The sequence below is a fragment of the Trichosurus vulpecula genome, chromosome 7 (genome assembly GCF_011100635.1).
Source record: "Trichosurus vulpecula isolate mTriVul1 chromosome 7, mTriVul1.pri, whole genome shotgun sequence".
NCBI lineage: Eukaryota > Metazoa > Chordata > Mammalia > Diprotodontia > Phalangeridae > Trichosurus > Trichosurus vulpecula.
Genome location: NC_050579.1, coordinates 266,884,505 through 266,899,545, shown reverse-complemented (window position 1 = coordinate 266,899,545; position 15,041 = coordinate 266,884,505). Strand labels below are relative to the sequence as shown.

The window sequence follows — 15,041 nt, the reverse complement described above, 5'->3', positions numbered from 1 at the left end:
AGGATCCAGTGAGATCATATTTGTAAAGTGCACTATTATATATGGAGGGCTTCCTTCAACGGAACTCGCCAGAAATCCTCAATAGCTTCAAGTTGCTCATGGCTCTAGATCTAGAAGGTGCTTTTAGACATCCAGTATAGGGCCTCACCGCGCCCCCCCGCCCCGAGTTTTTACCAATCAATGCTCCATGCACAAAGACCATCTAGTGGCAGGCAAGCTACTTAACCTACCAAAGTGATAGTACTAAAGCACAGGTTTTTGAACTGTCTTCCTTGCTTTCCCTATTAACTCTAGGGTGAAATACACATTTCATTGAAAGTCCTTTACAGTCTGATTTTAGCCTTGAAACTTGTCACTCTGATCCTGCCAGATTAGTGTTCTCGTTCTCTCACACAGAACACGGCACCTTCCATTTCTATGCTTTTCTCACATGCCTTTCACACGCTCCCTCTTCCCCTCGATTTTTTTAGAATCTCTAGTTTCAAAGTTAGCTGAAGCTTTTCTATATAGGACCTTTCCTGATTCGTACCAGGTCATTTAGGAAGGAATCAAGTATAAATTGTGTCTTTACTGACTATAGGCTAGACATTCTATTTTTTTCTTTTTTTTAAACCTCCCCCCACTTAATATTTTTATTTTTTCCAATTATATATAAAGATAGTTTTCAACATTCACTTTCATAAGATTTTGAGTTCCATTTTTTTCTCCCTCCTCCCCAAGACTGCAAGCAATCTAATAATAGGCTACCCATGTACAATCATATTAAACATTTCCATATCAGTCATGTGAAAGAAGAATCAGAACGAAAGGGAAAAATCACACAAAAGGAAAAAAAATGGTCTGCTTTGATCTGTATTCAGACCCTGTATTCTCTGGATGTGGATAGCATTTTCCATCGTGAATCTTGGAATTTAGACATTCTGTTTTGAATATATTATGCAAAATGGACAAGAAGAAGAATGCAATATCCCAGGACAGAACTTGGAAGGTTATTTGTACATGACTCAAAGGCATCCTTATTGAGGGAAAAGTAAGGATGAATAGTCTTTTGCAAGCAATAATCAATATACAATATCTTTACCATTTTACATTAACCAATAATAGGATACAGGACCGCTAAGTATACTTTTTTTTATTACAAGAAAAGATGGATATGGTAGAGCAAAAAAACCCAAGTATTGCCTTATCAAGTCTTTTTTCAGTAAGAAAATCTCCCTGAAAGACGTAACCACTGTTCAGTAATGCTCACCAAACTTGTTTGCCACTGTGATGAAGTCAAGCAAAAAGTCCCAAGTTGCAGAGGAATTCTCTATAGATGCTAAGTTCCTCTAGATGGTGCTATTGGTAGAAGGCATTGTTCTCAAGCCTCAATACTGCACACATTGGAAGCCTAGTGGAACATAAGTAGTAACTCAAAAATTTTACTTTACCTTCTCCCCAGAAAATATGAGGTAGTCATGTCAAGAGTGTCTATTGTCAAATTCGTTGTTCACTTGTGTGAATCATTCATTGCAATGCAAGCAAAGGCATGTTTGGGTTTTCTTTTTTTTAGATTTTTTAGTTTTGGTTTACAACATTCGGTTCCACAATTTTTGAGTTCGAAATTTTCTCCCCCCTCCCCTCTAAGACAGCGATGAACCAACATAGGTTCTACGTATACCTTCGTATTAAACTTATTTACACAATAGTCAAGTTGCAATGGAATGAATCACAAAACCAAAGAAGAAAAAAAAGAGCAAATAGTTTGCCTCAATCTGCATTCAGACTCTAATTCTGTCACTGGATGTGGATTTCTTTTCCATCGTGAGTCGTTTGGAGCTGTCTTGTATTGCTGAGAAGAGCCAAGTCTGTCAAAGTTAGTCATCACAGATAATGTGTGTCTGTAATCATGTACAATGAATTCCTGCTTCTGCTCCCCTCACGCAGCATCAGATCACGTAGGCCTTTCCAAGTTATTATGAAGACTGTTCCCCATTTATAGCACAATAGTATTCCATTACATTCATATTCCATAACTTACTCAGTCATTCCCCAATTGATGGGCATCCCCTTGATTTCCAGTTCTTTGCTGCTACAAAAAGGACTACTATAAATATTTTTGTACATACTGGTCCATTTTCCACTGCTGTGATTTCTTTGGGATATAGCCCTAGTAGTGATATTGCTGGGTCAAAGGGTATGTACATCTTTATAGCCCTTTGGGCATAGTTCCAAATTGTTCTCCAGAATGGTGAGAACGGTTCACAACTCCACCAACAATGTAACTGTTCCAAGTTTCCCACATCCTCTCCAGCATTTATGATTTTCCTGTTTTGTCATGTTGGCTAATCCGACAGGAGAGATGTGGTACCATATAGTTGTTTTGATTTGCTTTTCTCTAAACAATAGTGATTTAGAGTCTTTTTTCATATGACTATAGATACCTTTAATTTCTTCCTCTGAAAACTGCCTGTTCATATCCTCTGACCATTCCTGAATCGGGGAATGACTTGTATGCCTATAAATTTGACTCAGTTCCCTGTATATTTTAGAGATGAGTCCTTTGTCAGAGACACTGGCTATAAAAATTCATTCCCAATTTTCTGCTTCCCTCCTAATCTTAGTTGCATTGGCTTTGTTTGTACAAAACCTTTTAAATTTGTCATAATCAAAATTATCCATTTTGCATTTCGTAATGCTCTCTATCTCTTGTTTCGTCATAAATTCTTCCCTTCTCCATAAATCTGACAGGTAAAAAATACGGAATGCTTCACAAATTTGCATGTCACTCTTGCGCAGGAGCGATGCTAATCTCTGTATCGTTCCAATTTTAGTATATGTGCTGCCAAAGCAAAGCGAGCACTGGCTTTTTCTTAATACCAACATTCTAACTAGTGTTACCGCAGGGCAGTGAGAATACAATGCACTGTAGAATTAAAAGTGAACATAATGCAAAAGGTGTTGAAGAGGCGAGTGGTGGGTGAGAACGGGAGTAAAAGACTTCAAAGAATTGTATGATGGAAAGAGAAGATGGGCTGTTCCCATGGCAAGGGCAAAAGACAACAGGTGGAGCCAGTGCTCCACTTGGTACCCTTGAGACAGGAAAAATTAAAGGCCACAACGCCTTCGGTGGACTCCCTTGAGAAGGACTTAAGGGAGCACATGAATAAGAGTCACATAAGATGAGTTATGATAGGCAGTGTTGGAATTTACAGCTTTGTGGGATTGCAGATCCATTTGAATTTTTTTCAATAAAATATTTATATGCTTTTATGTGTACATATGGTCTCCCCTCTTAGAGTGAAGTAGGGACTGTTTCATTTATGTCTTTGTAACCTTTGAGCCAAAGTCAGTGACTGACACAGCAGAAAATAAATGCTCACTCATTGATTACCCACTGGGCACTATGGAAGGGGCAGATTAAATGGTTTTGGGCTCAAATCTTGGCTGTGCCCTTTAGCTTATTTGCTATTTACCCTTTTCTAGGCTTCAGTTTTGCTATCTGTAAAATGAGGTTTGGATTCAGTAGTTTCTAAATTTTCTTCCAACCAGTGGTATGCTGTAAATGTTTAACACCTGATTCTCTGAAAGACAAAGATTACACAGGACACACGTTTAGTCATCATTGACATTTTCTTCATCACTTAAGTCTAGGTAATCAGCAGAACAATAAGCTATATCAAGCCTTGATGTTAGTCAATTTCTGAGGTGCAAATCCTCACACTGAAAATTTAACCAGTGACCCTCTGTTCTATCTGGCTACAGCACAATCTTCCATCTCTAAATTTTAGATTCTATTATAACAGGAAGGGGGAGGGCCTGCATGCCTGATTTAGTAGAAGGTACTCTCTCTGCAGATGTAGATTAGCAATGCTCTTTCCCCTAGAATTAGTAGCCTGAAGCACTGAGATATTAGGTTACTTACCTTGGTCACACTGCCAGTTGATTCATCTTTTATCTGAAGCGGACCAATGACATCACAGGTCATGTCTTGTGCTTGAATTGTATTTAAGTGAGGTGCAGCCACGTATCAGAGAGGACTTGAAACTAGGTCTTCTTGACCCCAAGAACAGCATTCTATCTGCTACACCACCCTGTCTCAAAGAGCTTATTAAAATCCAGGTATGATATTTGCTGTTAATGGTCTAGAACCTTGCTCAGTGTCGCACAGGTAGCAAGTGATTTAGAGCCTTTTTTCATATGACTATAGGTATCTTTAATTTCAGGTCCTTTAATTTCAAATCCAATGCTTTTTACTGTATCACACTGCTTATTCCTATCAGACAGATCCAACAGTTTCTTCTATGATCTCCCCTAAATGTCAATTAATTGTAGGTTTGGAAGAAAAGATAACAAGCTTAATTTTGTTAATGATGAGTTTAAGATATTGGGAGGACATCCAAGTGTTACTCAAACCACTGGAAATACAGGTCAGGGATCAGGATTAAAAAGATTGATTTGGATATCATATGTGGATACTTTGAAGCCCAGGTTTGGGGTAAATGAAGTTGCTGAGGGAGAATATGTATAGGGAGGAAGCCCAAGAACAGAACTTTGTGAAACACCTAATTTGAAAAATTATGATCAAGAAAAAAAAATTAGAGGAATAAGAGAACCAGGATGGTGTGGTGTCTGAGAAACCAAGAGAGAAGAAAATATCCAGGAGCTGATAGTCAAATAGCATCAAAAAGAGCACAGAGGCCAAGGACTGGGGTGGGGGAAACCTATTGGAATTGGTGAATTAGGGGTGGGTATGGTGAACCTTGGAGAGATTTTTACCTCTGCCATCTGTTAAAGACTATCTTTATTTCTGGGTTTTGGATTGTTCATGTGCCTTGACCCACCATGTAAATGAAGGATTCCTGTGTTTACACAATCCAAGTGTCATAATGCTCAATTACCCTGTTGGGTTATGGGGAAGTATTTAATCTGCATTGGGTGATCCCTCCATGCTCCAAATTCCTTGATACTTTTCTGCTGACTTGTGCTGTTTATTGTATAAAAAGGCCCAGCCCATAGTCACCTCTCATGTCAATTTGGCCTAAAGGATGCCTGTACATCCATCTATCATACCATATATCCCAGATCAGTGATTCCGGGTCCAAGGGATAAACTATATGGAAGATGAAAAACATGTACATGCTACGTATATCCTTTGCCCTCCCGAATCTTGATTTGGTCTGTTAGTGATGAATGTGGCTGAATTTTCCTTGATTAACATTCCATACCAGAGAAGTTTATCAGTCATAGTCACTGATGACTTTTGAAAGAATTGTTTCAGAAGTGGTGGGGAGATGGAAGACCATTACAAAATACTGAAGAAAGAGTTAATAGTGAGAAAGTGGAGGCCTCAAGTCTATATTTTCCAAGGTAGTTGATAGTTAAGGAGAAATGAGAAGGGACAACAGCTGGATAACTCTACAACACGATCACAGAATTTCAGAGCTGGAAGGTTAGGGTAACTCAGGGGCTATCTAGTCCAACCCATATCTGAAAAGATTCTTGCACTGTAACATAACTGACCAATGGTCCTCCAGTCTCTGCCCAAAGAGGAGAGGGAGAAGTGAGAAGGAGTCCAGTTCAGGGCTGTCCAAAATGCTGCCCGCAGTGTGATTTATGGGCCTGCCTACAAGCATAGAAATTTCCATAAATGCTTTAGTAAACAAAGCCAAGCTAAGGCAGAGCTCTCACTAAAATGGCAAATCAAAATATATTGTCTATTGCTTTAATAAAAACCTAAGGTTGGATAGCCCTGGTCTAGTTAGTCAATCAATCAATAAGCCATTTTATTGTTGCTGTTGAATCATTTTTCAATCTTGTCTAGCTCTTCCTGACCCCATTTGGGGTTTTCTTGGCAGAGATACTAGAGTGGTTTGCATTTCCTTCTCCAGCTTATTTTACAGATGAAGAAACTGAGTCAAACAGGGTTAAGTGACTTGACTAGGGTCACACACCTAGTATGTGTCTAGGGCTGGGTTTGAACTCAAGGAAAAGAGTCTTCCTGACTGCAGGCCCAGCACTCTATCCACTTAGCTGCTCCTAAGCATTTATTAAATGTCTACTATTATGCCTGGCATTATGTTAAGTTTCTGGGGTTACAGACACAAAGAAGAACTAATCCATACACCCAAGAAGCTTCCATTCCAATGAGTTAGACAAGTACTCATATTAATACTTACAATACTTTTATAAATATTTACACTACAAGTACTTGTGTAAATACTTGCTGCAAAAAGAGCCTAATTAATCCTTATAAAATTAGCTAAAGCTTTCAGATGGACCTGCAGCTGGAGAAGTTATTAGTGATTCATGCGGAGTATGGCAGAGCTTTCTTGAAATGGAAGAATGGCCAAGAAGATCAGTAGAAAAATGAACTGTGAACCATTGCTATGAAGAAAAAATGCTTGTCATGAGCAAGTTAATAGAAAGACCAGGGCACTGAAAATTGCATAAAGGTAATTTTTACTTATGAATCTCACACTTAAAAAAATTATTTGTTAATTTTTAGTTTTCAACATCTACTTCCATAAGATTTTGAGTTCTAAATTTTCTCCCCTTCCTTGCTCCCCAAGATGGCATGCAATCTGATATAGGCCCTATATGATGAAACATTTTCACATTAGTCATGATGTAAAGAAAAATTAGAACCAATGGGAGAAACCATGAGAAAGAAGAAACACCAACAAAGAGAGAGCAAATTGTACGCTTTAATCTGCACTCAGACTCCATAGTTCTTTTTCTGGATGTCACACTTTTTTTTTTCATTCACACTTTTCTTCCAAGGCTATACCAAAACTCTTGTGAAAAGAAGTCCAAGTAGACTCGTAAGTTCTAGGTATTTTCATCACACTAAAGCATCCAGTCAGTCAATCAGCATTTTTTAAGTGCCTACTACATGCTAGGTATAGTGCTGGGGATACAAATACAAGCAAAAAGAAAGACAGTGCCTTCCCTCAAGGAGCTTATATTCTCATGGAGGAAGATAACACATAACAGGGAACTGGAAACAGAGGGGAGGGGAAAGTACTCAATATCTGGGTTCAAATCTGGCCTCAGACACATGCTGTCTATGTGCCCATGAATAAGTCATTTATCTGAAGTGTCCCCAGTCAGTTTTTGAAGACTGTGAATTAGGTGAAGGAACTGGAGATATTTAGCCTGAAGAAAAGTTTATCTTCCAGTATGGGAAGGATGCCATGTGGAAAAGGGAAGGAAAACCTGTCCTGTTTGGTCCCAAGGTAGAACCAGGAGCAATGGAGAGTGGAAGCCGCCATAAATCAGATTTAGACTTGATGTCAGGAAAAATTCCTTAACTGATATCCAAAATATCCAAAACCAGAATGGGCTGCTCCCAGTAACGAGGGACGGGGTGGGGATGTCCCCTCCTTGGAAGTGTTCAAACAGAGGCTGGAAAACCACTTGTTCAGTATGTTATAATGGAGATTCCTTAGTTGTTGTTCAATTGTTGGTCATGTCCAACTCTTCATGGACCATAGCACACCAGGCCCTTCTATCCTCCACTATCATCTCCTAAAATCTGTCCAAGCTAATGTTTATTGCTTCCATGACACTATCTAGCCATCTCATCCTCTGCTGTCCCTTTCTCCTTTTCCCTTCAATCTTTCCCAACATTAGGGTCTTTTCCAACAGTCCTATCTTCTCATTATGTGGCCAAAGCACTTAAGCTTTAACTTCAGTATTCGACCTTCCAGTGATTAGCCTGAATTAATTTCTTTAAGTATTGACTGATCTGATCCCGTTGATGTCCAAAGGACTCTCAAAAGTCTTCTCAAGCACCACAGTTTCAAAGTATTGATTCTGTGGGGTTTAGCTTTCCTTATAGTCCAACTCTCACAGCCATAGATTGCTACTGGAAAAACCATAGCTTTGACTATATGGACCTTTGTTGGCAAGGTGATAGATATCTCTATGCTTTTTAGTATACTGTTCAGATGTGCCATAGCTTTCCCTCCAAGGAACAAGCCTCTTTTAATTTCATGGTTGCAGTCACCATCTGTAGTGATCTTTGAGCCCAAGAATATGAAATCTGACACTGCTTCCATTTCTTCTCCCTTGATTTGCCAGGAAATAATGGAACAATAGCTGCCAAAATCTAAGGTGTTTTTTTTTTAAATATTAAGCTTCAAGCCAGCTTTTACACTCTCCTCTTCTTAATTCTTCTTCAGTTTCTGCCATCAGAGTGGTATCATCTGCATATCTGAGATTGTTGATATCTCTCCTCGCAACCTTAATTCCAGCTTTTGCTTCATCCAGCCTGGTATTTCACTTGATGTCCTCTGCATGTAAGTTAAATAAGAAGACAATATACAGCTGTGTCATACTCCTTTCCTAATCTTAAACCAGTCAGTGTTTCCATGTTCAGTTCTAACTGTAGCTCAGTTCTATGAAGAACTACAACATCTAGAAGTAACACCAAAAAAAGATGTCCTGTTCATCATAGGGGACAGGAAATCAAAAGGTAATTGGAATAACAGGCAAGTTTGGCCTTGGAGTACAAAATGAAGCAGGGCAGAGACTAAAAGAATTTTGTCAAGATAACTCCACGGCCATATGTAGCAAATACTCTTTTTCAACAACCCAAAAGGTGACTTTACATATGGACATCACCAGGTGGTCTATATTGAAATCAGATTGATTATAAACTTTACAAGCAAAGGTGAAGAAGTCCTATAAAGTCGGTTAAAGTAAGACTGGGGGCTGACTGTGGCTCAGATCGTGAGTTTCTTACTGCAAAATTCAAACAAATTGAAGAAAGTAGGGAAAACCATCAGAACATGTAGGTGTGACTTAAATCATATCCCTTATGAATATGAAATGGAGGTGATGAATAGAGTTAAGGGATTAGATCTGGTAGACAGTCTAAAGACAGAGGTTCACCACATTGTACAGGAGGCAGCAACAAAAAACATCGTAAAGAAAAGGAAGAGCAAGAAAGCAAAATGGCTTTCTGATGAGGGTTTACAAATAGTTGAGGAAAGGAGGAAAGGGAAAGGGAAAGGAGAAAGGGAAAGATATGGCTAAGTGAATGCAGAATTCCAGAGAACAGCAAGGAGAGATAAGGTTTTCTTAAAGGAGCAATGCAAAGAAAAAGACAGAAAACAATAGAATGGGAAAGACAAGAGATCTCTTCAAGAAAATTAGAGATATCAAGGGAATGTTTTATGCAAAAATGGACATGATAAAAGGTAAAAATGGTAGGGACTTAACAGGAGTAGAAGAGACTAAGATGAGGTGGCAAGAAAATACAGAAGAACCATGATGGTGTGGTAGTTACTGATCTAGGGCCAGACATCCTGCAGAATGAAGTGAAGTGAGCCTTAGGATGCTCTGTTAACCTAGTGGAGGTGACAGAATTCCAGCTGAGGTATTTAAAATCCTAAAAGATGATGTCGTTAAAATGCTAAACTCAATATGCCAGCAAATTTGGAAAACATAACAGCGGCTACTGGGATTGGAAAAGATCAGTTTATATCTCAATCCTAAAGAAAGGCAATGCCAGAGAAAGTTCAAATTACCAAACAATTGTGCTCATTTCATACACCAGCAAGGATATGCTTAAAATTCTGCAAGCTAGAGTTCAGCAATATGTGAACTGAGAATTACCAGAACTGCAGGCTGGTTTTTGAAGAGCAGAAATTAGAGATTAAATTGCTAATGTTTGCTGCATTATGGAAAAAGCAAGGGAATCCCAGAAAAAAAAAAATCTACTTCTGCTTCATCGACTACACTAAAGCCTTTGACTGTGGATTACAACAAATGGTGGTAAGTTCTCTTACTTGTCTCCTGAGGAACCTGAATGCAAGATAGGATAATGGATTGATTATGTGGTGTAAGCAAGGACAATATCAGCCTGGGAGAATGGGAAAATGCCTCGCTTATTGACAATACCGTCTCTATTCCCTCAATTGTCTCTTTCTTTGATTGGAGGGTGGAACACTAAACTCCTCCCAAAGCTCAGACCTGAACTTTCCAGGTAATCATTCAGCAGTAGACTTGCTTGGTTTTGACTTCAAGAAATATCGTGCCTCACCCAGATTAAGCTGGGTCACCTGAAATCTCATCTTCATGCTTGCTGGCTGACTCAGTTCTTGATACTCAACACCTTCTCGAGTCTCTCAGTTGCCCCTCCTCTCTGATTGGAGGGCTGGAACGATAAACTCCTCCCAAAGCCTTCCTTTATAGAGGTCTCAAATCTGGACTTTTGAGGCAACTCGTCATTCTCATTTTCCATCAGCAGCCTTGCTTAGTTTGGACTCTATCCTACCTCCTGCCAGCCCCCGCTCTCCTTTTTAGCTTCCTTTTGTGTGTTGCAAGGACTGTTTTTATCTTTCTTATTTGTATCCTCCACACTTAGTATAGTGCCTGGTCCATAGTAGATGCTTAATAAATGTTTATTGAATGGAGTCGGTTGCCCCTTCCACAGAAATAGGGAAGTTTGGAAGAGGAGTAGGTTTTAGAAGAAAGACGAGTGTTGTTTTAGACGCGTTGGATTTGAGATGTTTCTGGGACACTGGTAACTCTTGAAAAAATGGTTTCAATTGAATGATGAAGTTGGATGTCAAATGTCAAAGGGTTGAGGAGGGAGAAGAGAGAAAATAGAAGAAAGGAATATGTAAAACTTGCTCTAGCCCAATGCTTTTTGAATCCTTTCTGCCATATAACAGTCACCTAGGTGGTGCAGGTGTAGGGCTTTGGGCCTAGTGTCAGGAAGACTGGAATTCCAATCCAATTTCAGACACTAGCTGTGTGACCCTGGGTAAGTCATTTAACCTCTACCTGCCTATAAAATGGGAGGTAATAGTAGCACCCATCTCCCAGGGTTGCACAGCGTCCAGCACATAGTAGGTGCTAGCTGTTATTATCACTCTATAAATTGTTAGCTATTGTTATTGACATCCTCCAGTGTATTAGCTAACTTGCCTCCCTTTGTAACATCTACAGATTTGATGGGCATGCCACCCGTGCCTTTATCCAAGTCATCGTGAAAAAGGTTAAATAGCCTAGGACCAAGCACAGATCCCTGGGGCTGGGGCTCAAGCTGACATCGAGTCATTTTTTTTTGTCCAGCATCAAATCCATTCCAACTACATCTAATTGTGTTGTCGTCTAGTCCCATCTCTCCATCTTTCCCACAAGAATAGCATGAGGTATTCTAAAAAATGTTTTGCAAAATGTAAGTCAATTCTACCTACGGCATCCCTAGTCGAGAAAGCCTGTGAAAAAAGGACACGAGGTTAGCCTTTCCGTGCTCTTCTTTAGAGGTTCACTAACCGTTTCTTTAATATTTTCCAGAATTTTACCAGGAATTGAACTCAAGGCATTGGCATATAATTCAGACTCCACTTTCTTGAAAATGGAGACACCTGCCCCCCTCCAGGTCTTGTCAAAGGAATAATTTATTAGCTTTGAAGAGAACTGAACATGCTTGTAGTCAGATAGGAAAGAACTAATGGAGAGGAAGAGTTTGGTGATGCATGATAGAAAGAGAATGGATTCTATGGCTGTAATAAGGTTTTGTAGGAAGGGGAATTTGGGATCAAGGGCATAAGAACCAGGATGAGTCTTAGCAATGAGACGGTTTTTTCCTTTGAGAGAGCAGGGAAGAAGAGAATAGATGAGGATGCTGGAAAGTTTTGATGTGAGGTCACATTGCTTTCCTGTTGAATTTCTACCTGCGCTGTCAAATCCAATTGAAATGTCACTCCATCTAGAAACCCTTGACAGATTCTCTTCCTCCTCCCCCAGCTACCTCAATGTGACCTTTCCCTAACAGCGAGTGACCTCATTTAGCTTTTTACTTCCACCTTTCTGACTCACCTAGGATTATTTATGTGTCTCGTCCCCCTACTAGCATGTGAATTTATGAGGATTCTTTCTAAACTTCCCAGCTCCTCACACCCAACACTAAATATAGTATTGCACGCAGGATTTATAAACATTTGCTGTCCTTGGCTTCCAGAATCTTGTGCCTTTCCGGCTCTCTTGGTTCCTTTGTCTACATCCTACCTAGAATCAAGACTTGAGCTTTACTCTTAATTCTGCCATTTGCTATCTCTGTAACCTTGGGTAAAACACTTCACCTCAGTCCTCGACTGGTGAAATAAAGGATTTTGATTAGATGATCTTTAGCCTTTTAGCTGAGTCTCCATGGTTCTCCTCTGTTTACAGAATGTTTTCCCTTAAATGTACCAGCATCACTTGGTAATGGTCTTTTGTTTTTACTTCAATTGTTTCAGAAAATACCTGTCTACCACTAGCTAATACTACCTCATATACGGTACTTAACACCACCTTATATGAGAAATGGGGCAGGGTGGGGGTGGAGGGTAAGTTTAGCAAACAAATCCACTGAATTTGATACTGCAGAAAATATTCCATGCCTGAGTTCCTCACTTCTCCACTGAAAGGAGGAATCATCTATTTGTTGAAAACTAGGTCCATCAGCTTCCTTCCCAACTTATCCATTTCCCTGTGTCCAGTCAACAAGCATTTATTAAGCACCTACTGTGTGCCAGACACTGCGCTAAGTACCACCAATATAAAAAGTCTTTGCCCTCAAGGAGATCACAATGTAACATGGGAAACAACATGTAAGCAACTATGTATGAAACAGATATGTACAGGATAAATTGGAAATAATTTCTGAAGGAGGGCGCTAATATTGAGGACAGAGAAAGGCCTCTTAAAGATGGGATTTTAGTTCAGCCTTGGAGGAAGCCAAGTGGCAGTGATGAGGAGGGAGAACATTCCAGAACTGGGGGAGAGACAGTGAAAATACATGGAGTTAAAAAAAAATGCATGGAGTAGGGAGATGGATTGTCTTGTGGGAGGAATAGCAAGGAGGCCAGTGGCACTCAATTACAGAGGACCTAGAAGGGAATAAGGCGTAAAGATTAGAAGGCTAGGAAAGGGCCAGGTTATGGAGGGTTTTAAAAGCCAAAGAGGATTTTATATTTGCTCCTGGAGGTATTAGGCAACTACTGAAGCTTAGTGAATAGGAGGGTGACTTGGTTAGCCTTGAGCTTCAGGAAGACCAAGATGACAGCTAAGTAGAAGATGGACTGCCCTGGGAAGAGTGGAATCAACGAGACCAACCAGATGGCTATTTCAATACTCAGGGGAGGGGGGGATTATGGTCTGCATCAGGATGGTGGAGAGAAGTGGATATATGAGAGATGTTGTGAAGGTAGAACAGATAAAACCTGGCAAAAGATTGGATACTGGGAGGCGGGGATTAAGAGAAAGGAATTAAGGATAATACCTAGGTGTGGAGTGTAGGTAACTGGGAGTATGCTGGTACCCTCATCAGTAATGGGGAAGCTAGGAAGAAGGGAAAAGTTCAGGGGTGGAGAATGAGAATGGCTTTGGACACGTTGAGTTTGAGATGTTTATAGGACATCTAGTTTGAGTTGTCCAACAGGCAAGTGGAGATGGGACAGTGGAAGGACAAAGCCTGGGCTGAATAAATAGAAATGAAATAAGATCACAAAGAAAAATAAAAGAGGGAGGAAACAAGAGGGCATCCTTGGTTAATAGGTACAACTTGGATGAAGATACCGTAAAGGAAACTGAGGAGGAACAGCAGACAGGGAGAACCAGAGAGCAGCGTAATAAAAACCTAGAGAAAGGGAGTATCAAAGAAAAGACAGTGATTGACAGTGTCAAAGCCTGCAAAGAAATCAAGAGGGATAAGGAGTGAAAAAAGGACATTAGATTTGGCAATTAATGTAGTAACTTTGGAGAAAGCAGTTTCATTTGAATGATGAAGCCAGAAGTCAGACTGAAGAGAATTAAGAGAGAGAACAAGGCACTGATTATAGACAACCTTCTCAAATGTGGCTACAAAGGAGAGAGATGGGACAATAGCTAGCAGGAAAGAAGAGATCAAGTGTGTTTTTGTTTTGGTTTTTTTTGAGGATGGAAGAGATACGGGTGTGCTCATAGGCAGTAGAAAAGCAGCAGTAGACTGGGAGAGATTGAAGATTATTGAGAATAAGGATGATGGGAGGAGCAATCTGCTGGAGAAGACAGAATGAGATGGGATCACTCCTGCATGTGGAGGCATTGACCTCGGCAAGAAGGGCCATCTCTTCATGTGAAACAGGGGTGGAGGAGAAAAGGGCAAAGTGCCACTGAGATGTAAGATGAGGAGGGGAAAAGGGAAGCAAGCTCCTAGCAAATGGCCTTTTTTTAAAAAAGGGAAATGAGGAAAGGTTCTCAGTTGAGAGGATGAGATGTAGAGGAGTGATGGAAGGTTTAAATCACTGTGTGAAGGGGGATAATCACTTTGATAAGGGAGGTATGAAAGGGTTGCCTTGCCATAGTCAGGGCCCTGTGGAGATTATGTAACATAAATTTGCAGTGGGTCCAGTCAGCACGGTTTTCTGAGTTTTCCTCAGCAGCATGAGGAACAAAGGAAGCAGAGGGTGGGAGTAATTCAAAGGTGAAGTTCAAGTACAGAATAAGGGAAAGAGGGACCGAAGAGAAGAGGACGGTGTACGGTTGAACTGGTTTACCATGGAGTCAGGATAGAGAAGGGAGAATGTAGGCAATGCAGGGATGATGGCAAAACTGAAGGGCAGAGGAATTGGAGGCTGCAGTGATGACCCAAACAGGGTTAGGGATTGTAAGGAATAAAGATAACAGATTGATTCCTCCCTCCTTTTCAAACCATTTTCAATCCATCATCGAATATTAACAATTTTTTTCATGATGTTTATTGGACTGGCTTTCCTTTCTACTTGAATTAATTTGGCATTCCTTTCCTTTGAAGTATATCTCATTGACCTCTTCAGGTTGGGATTATACGCTATCCAGATCTCCCCCCAGAGCCAAGTTTAAGTCAACATATACCAAAGTGAGGGTGAGAAGTGAAGAAGAGTGTAGGTGAAGTCTATGGTGTCAGGAAACAAAATGACAGAGGGACAAATCAGCAGCTGGTTCTTTATTTGGAAATAAGCAGGAACAGGAAAGGGCAGATCAGAAAACCAAAGATTGGGGAACTGGACATAATGGCCAGTGAAGCTTTGGGGCAGGCTGTT

At 40.2% G+C, this 15,041-nt stretch overlaps 1 protein-coding gene and 1 pseudogene across 1 annotated transcript in view; one reads left to right on the top strand and one right to left on the bottom strand.

The window, feature by feature from the left end:
• The window catches only part of CCHCR1 (coiled-coil alpha-helical rod protein 1), a 78,752-nt gene that overhangs the window by 40,706 nt on the left and 23,005 nt on the right, over positions 1-15,041 (top strand). The gene's annotated exons all lie outside the window — the stretch shown is intronic.
• Positions 2,734-2,833, bottom strand: LOC118858907 (annotated as a pseudogene).